This window comes from Passer montanus, unplaced genomic scaffold (genome assembly GCF_014805655.1).
Source record: "Passer montanus isolate IOZ18808 unplaced genomic scaffold, ASM1480565v1 scaffold8, whole genome shotgun sequence".
NCBI lineage: Eukaryota > Metazoa > Chordata > Aves > Passeriformes > Passeridae > Passer > Passer montanus.
This window is the reverse complement of record NW_024373256.1, coordinates 7656673-7662338: the sequence shown is the minus strand read 5'-3', so window position 1 is coordinate 7662338 and position 5666 is coordinate 7656673. Positions and strand designations below refer to the sequence as shown.

Genomic DNA, 5666 nt, shown 5'->3' with positions numbered 1-5666 from the left:
AGCCCATTCCTGCATTCCACCAGGGTGAGACCAAGGCTGAGGAAAGCTTCTCTGTGGTCCCTACAGGTGCTTTTGGTTGTACCAAGGACATCTCTAGACCTGAGTGATGAATGAAAAATCCTGTCTTGTTGTTCATTGTCATTTCTCCTAATCAGCAGTAGCCTCTGGGAGCTGGATATCAACTGCCTCTCAGATTTAGGTGATAGAGACCCACTGTCTGATAGATTAGCTTCTTGATAATTATTGATATTGGCTGTATATGAATAAAAACAAGATAGTGATTGGACTGCCTTAGTGTGAGGTATTTATATCTTACTGTTTCTATCTAATCTCATTGCTATTTTGTAGGATGTTCTGGACCCTCTCAAAAGTTGTGCACAGCCCTGCAGTTTCCCATTAAGCTGTTAAATGCTGTACCACTGAGACTATGTATACATCAGACAAAAAACCCCAAAATGCCTGAGGTATGAGCACCTCAGTGCTGAGCTCTGACATCAGGAGTTCAGACCTGGCAGTTGCAGAAGGCAGAGCCTCACTTTTGGGTTTATTTCCCACTCCAAGGACAGGATGCCATTCACACTCACACTCTTGCCCTTTTTGTTTTTAGATGCAAGCCTGAATCAAGCCAAAGAGACCTTGTTTTGCTGAAATGTTAAGCTACTTTTTTTTTTTTAATGTTTTAAATAAAAGGACTCAGCTTGGTAATTCCAACCATTTAATTGGAAAATACTCTGTACTGTTCTTGCTGACCCCTCTGAACAAGGCAACATTATCACCAGCAAGCAGAAAAGTCTCTGGCAGAAAGCACACAGAGTATCTTTAATACAGGACAAATAAGGGGTGGGACTGAACTTTGGGGTGCTCTTGCAGCCATTCCCTCTCTTCCTCTGAGAGTGCATGCCCTCTGCCTGCTTCCAGGGAAACACCAAATGGCATTGTCAGCTGCTCTGAGTGCACAGAGCTGAGATCAGGGCATCTGACAGCATCAGGTGTTTGCTCTGCATTCAGGAATATCCTCCCCTGCAGAGGTTCCTGTCTGTGCTGCTGTGTGTTGGGTCAGAACATCCAAAAAATGCACAGAAGTGGAATACCTGGGGTGGAATCCAGACTGGGAAGCACTTGGCACAGGCTGAATCACAACAGAGTTACAAAAAGCTCTTTTCAGCAATGCTGGACAGTAAAGCCAGAAAGATACAATCAGTGTGATCTAAAATCCACCAGTTCCTGCTCACTGGTTGGAAACTGCTGTGTGCTTTCTTTGGGTTTGCTAACTCCTTCCCCAGGACCAAAAGCTGTTTTCCTCTCCATTTGGGTAGAAAGACTGCAGCCAGCTGGGGAGGGGGAGCAGGGCTGGGGCTTTCCTGGTGTCCCCTGGACATGTGGGCACCCTTGTCCCCAGCTCTCACTGCCCCTACAGTGCTCCAGCCACAGCAAGGCCACATCAGCTGACATCCTCAATGTGAGCATCACCATTGCTTTAAAAAACAGTGCAGCAATGAAACACACACAATCCCACAGAAAATATCCTTCCTTTTTTGTTAAAATACTGGTTATTGCTCTTAGGTTAATATCTGTCGTGAAAATGGTTTTAATTCCAGAATGTAGAAATCACCTTGGAGGCTGTTAGCTTTGCTTTTTGTTATGAATTTCATGTTAGTACTATAGGCCCTTGATTTTTTTTATCCCCACTGGAGTAAGAGGCATCACTTTAAATAGGAAACACAGAGTCATTTTCTATGCATAGGGGAAGCTCTTTGTTCTCAGAGAAAAATGAATTATGCAGTCAAAACAGGTGACACATAGTAGATGTTGTTGCTTTCCATAACCTGAGATGTAACCCAGCTGTGCCCTTTGCTTTTGCAGATGTCAGCCCTACCATCTGCTGCTGAAAAAAAATACATGCATTGCTGTGGCAACACTGAGCAGCTCTGTGGTCTTTTCTGCACTCTGCTCAGGCTGTGCATTTTTAAATAGTGTGACCTTTATTGATTCCTACAGAAATGAACTGTGCAAGATGGAAAACTCAAAAAGTGTACTGCCAGAGTTCCCTTGCAGGACAAAGAATACAATTATATTACAGAAATGTTAAAACTAGGAGAGATGAAATCAGTTAATTTCCTCTGAAAATGTTTGAAAGAGCTTCAGAAAAATATAATGGGTGACAAAGGGAGCAGAGATCTGATCGGAGAGACAGTGGGATGGGAAAAATACTTGCTCCATTGAAATCAGAGATAGTTTTGGCATTGCCTTCAATGGAATGAGGATTTCATCAGCTATAATGTTTAACACACCACAGCTTTATAGTGCTTTTCCTAAGGAGGATGCTGTGTCCTGAACTCCTGTTTGCTGTAGGCAACAGCTGGCTCTAGGTAGGTGCTGGGAGGGGTGGAAACGTGCAGGGGGAAACCTGCACAGCAGAGCAAGCCTTGCTGCTTGGAATTCCTCCCATTTCTGCAGCCAGGTCAGCTGTTTTCTTCTTCATCTCATCTCTCTAAACCTACAGAGGAATTTTCTTTCCATACATAAAAATCCTCCCCTCTATTTTCTCCAAGGATCTCTAGGACAGCTCCCCTCAGCTGACAGTCCTGAGGAGTAGATTCCAGACCTCACAAGTCAGCTTTGCTTCCCCTCTTCACTGTCCCCGTGCACTTTTAGCAGCAGGAAGAAAACACAAGCCCTTCTGAGCCTCCATCCTTGTGCATTCCTGCTCCTTGCCCCAGCTGGACAGCATTAGGTCTCCAGTTGCAGACTTCATTGCCAGGCTCCAGCCCAAAGTCAGACACTCAAGCAATAACTTTGTACTGTAAAGATTTAGCAGTGGTTGTGTTTCCTTTTCTTCAGTTGACCAAATTTGAGATGGCTCTAGGAGGAAAATAAGGGTTGTGTTTTAGTGGATAACCAAACAGCTACACTGTGCTGGAGAGCATGGCAGGCAGTTCCAGCTCTGCAGCCTTGCTACCTCCAGCATGAAGTACCAAAAAACTATTGTAAGTACTCAAATGAAATCACTCAAACATACCTGGAATATAGAACTGTTCTTCCTGGGATTCAGATTTTTAATGTCTGCATTGTTCTGTGACGGATGGCACCAAACTGTTTCTGCTCTCACATAGCTTTAGGTGCAAACCCCATTTGAGTGAGTACCCACAAGCATTGTCTCACAAACCAAACAAAAACTGGATGAAAGACAAATTTTAGTATTACCACGCTGCTTTGTGTCACTGCAAAACAGCACTTTTTCTTCAAACAGCCACAAATACCATCAAGTGGTCCAGACCCTCTGAAGAAATACAAAAAAGGGAAGATTCAAGTAAAAATAGGAAAACAGGAACTTGTGCCACGAGATGGCCAGTCAGGCTGGTCTGATGGGGGCTGTCTAGTGGAGGGGGTGGCTGCTGTGTCATTCCTCAGCACTGCCTGCAGCCTGCATGTTCCTGATTGCCGACAAGGAGCAGGGACAATTTCCCACAGCTGTTTGGGTGAAGGCTGTTTGTGGGAGGTAACAACGCTTAAATTTATGAGGCATATTCCTAAGACTGTTTCTGGGAGATGATTTACCATAATAATAATAGCTGAAACTGCAGACTCCTCCAGAAAAGAACATTTGATGTCTAACAGACAGCTGCTGATGTAAATGTTTATGAAGAGTTTGTTAAGTATGTGACATTGCCTATATGGTAATGCAGAAATTATGCTGCTTGTAAAAGATAAGTTATGATAGAAAAATCAGTGGATAAAGAATGGATGAGAATGGTGCTGAAGCAGGACCACTGCTATGACAAATGTCATGTCAAGCAAGAGCAGCATGAAGAAAATCTATTAGCTACGTGCATTCACTGTTAGTGGCATATCTTGAATTTGTCATTTTAAGATGCTATTAAAATTAATGCTGTCCTAAGAGGTACTCCTGGAACTATGTATAAAATTGCCTAATTAGTTTAGAAGAAAGAATTCCAGTGAGATGCTAGATTTTGGGAGAGATACAGTGAGCAGATAAGTATGCCACCAGACACTCATGAAATGGACTCTCCTTGGAGAGGAATGCTTTGCCTCTCATTTCCAAGAACAGCCTTGCAGCAGAATTGAAGTGGGAACTGAAGATCACAACTGCAAATCTATCAATTCTGAAAGGTATTCTTTTACTTATTAAAAGGGCATTTTACTGAATGGATTCATACTGCGAATCAGTAGGTTTAATTAAGTGAAATAAATTGCCCTCATATTGAAACCCTCTTTCCTTTACAGATGCAGACCCTGAAATCACTGGTCACTAGTTCCCATGGCTATGATTTAATCTGACAGTGAAACAAAGGGAAACCCTGATATTCACCTCTGGCAAAACAGATGCAAATGTTTTTCAGATCTCTTTCTCTTCTTCCTTTCCATTCCACTGGAGGACCCAGAAACAGATGTAATGACCTGGCTGTGGAATCCGTAAAATAATCAGAATAGCTAAACCTTTGGCCCTACTATGGGAGAGACCAGCCCCTTTCAAAGGCGTAATGGTGTCAGAAATAAAGAAAGAGCAGAGCAGGTGCATGAGCTGGCTGCAGGGAAGAGCTAGAAATGCCAGCAGACAAAGGCAGAGAGAAGTGTGGGAGCAAAGGGGAACCTCCCCAGCACCCAGCTGTGCTAACCTGGCCCTTTTCAGGTGGGGTTGTTCCCTGAATCACACTGGTCAGGGGTGCTGAGTGTGGTTAGAGGTGGGGAGGGACCCAGCTGAGCATTCCTCCAGCCTAGACTGACCCTTTGGTGTCCCTGCCCCTGCATTTATCCTCCCAGCATCCGTGGGTGTTCAAACAGGCAGTGAGCAGGGTGGTAGGTGTAGGAGCACTCCTCTCTGCTGTGGAAGTCAATAGCTGAAATCACAGCCTGGTGTTGATTTTCTGTTCTATTGACAATGAATTTGGGGATCCCCTGGGATTAGTATGGGATCCATGCTGACACAGAGCTGTGGGGAGGGCTCCCCATCCCACTCACACATTTCTGTTACAATAATGTACTAATATTCAATATGTGTGTCTCATCTTACTTAAAACAAGAGGGGGAGAGTTGTAGGAGGAGAGATGGGATTGGCCTGCTAATCCTAATAAAACAAAGTCCATTTAAATGAGAAATTTTATAAACTACTGAGCACTCGTGCTGAATAAGAAGTGAAGCCTACTGCTATTAGATGTGGCAATAACAGGCTGCTTTGATTAGTAAAGCCACCAGGAGGGAATACCTAGAAACAGATGCTGCCAGTGAACCACACTGACTTTGAGCAGGAGATCCTCTCAACATGTAAGTGCAGCCTTCTCCCTGGGAGTATAGGGACAGGAGCCCCACATGGGCAGCTACAACAAATATTAGGAACCACTTGAGAACCAATTTTAATAGTTAAAATTTAATTTTGGTGATTTATATATTATTATTGCTTATGGGAGATAACATTTACAAAGCTGCCACAATGCTCAGAATTTGCTTAGATAGTGGTTTTGAAGGCATGTGCTGCTAATCAATGAGTTAATGATTTCTTCCATGCTGTAATCCATCATTTTATCACAGCACACAATTTAGCAATTTGCTTGTGCTAATTACTACAACAGCCAGAGCAGTTCTGAGCACAGCTCCAGGCTGTGGCTAGAGAAATGTTTGCCATGTTATTTACATTGCCCCCACTTACT

The 5666-nt window shown here is 43.6% G+C and overlaps 1 long non-coding RNA gene across 1 annotated transcript; it reads right to left on the bottom strand.

The window, feature by feature from the left end:
- Window positions 1-2450: 2450 nt before the first annotated feature.
- Window positions 2451-4458, bottom strand: LOC120513349. The gene is made up of 3 exons (XR_005630249.1): window positions 4331-4458; window positions 3020-3176; window positions 2451-2862 (listed from the first exon to the last, which is right to left on the bottom strand). It is a non-coding gene; the product is annotated as an uncharacterized LOC120513349 (long non-coding RNA).
- Between the last annotated feature and the right edge of the window lie 1208 nt (window positions 4459-5666).